Source organism: Apaloderma vittatum, unplaced genomic scaffold (assembly GCF_000703405.1).
Source record: "Apaloderma vittatum isolate BGI_N311 unplaced genomic scaffold, ASM70340v1 scaffold5009, whole genome shotgun sequence".
Classification (NCBI taxonomy): domain Eukaryota; kingdom Metazoa; phylum Chordata; class Aves; order Trogoniformes; family Trogonidae; genus Apaloderma; species Apaloderma vittatum.
In genome coordinates this window covers 1-245 of record NW_009735674.1, presented here as the reverse complement: position 1 = coordinate 245, position 245 = coordinate 1, and positions in this window count along the sequence as shown.

Here is a 245-nt window from a genome sequence, read left to right as displayed (position 1 = left end):
GGATCCTGCTCGGGCAGGGGGGTTGGACTGGATGATCTCTAGCGGTCCCTTCCAACCCCTGACATTCTGTGATTCTATGATCTCCATGCTGGCCTTACTAGTCCTCAACGAAAAGCCAAACGTCAACTCTAAAGATGTAGGAAAGCCAGCTTCTGCTCTGGGATGATGACGACTTTGTGGACTTCCTTTTTAAGGCACCCAGACCCCCCGCGGCACAGCTCGGTCTGCTGAAGCTCCCCCGTCCC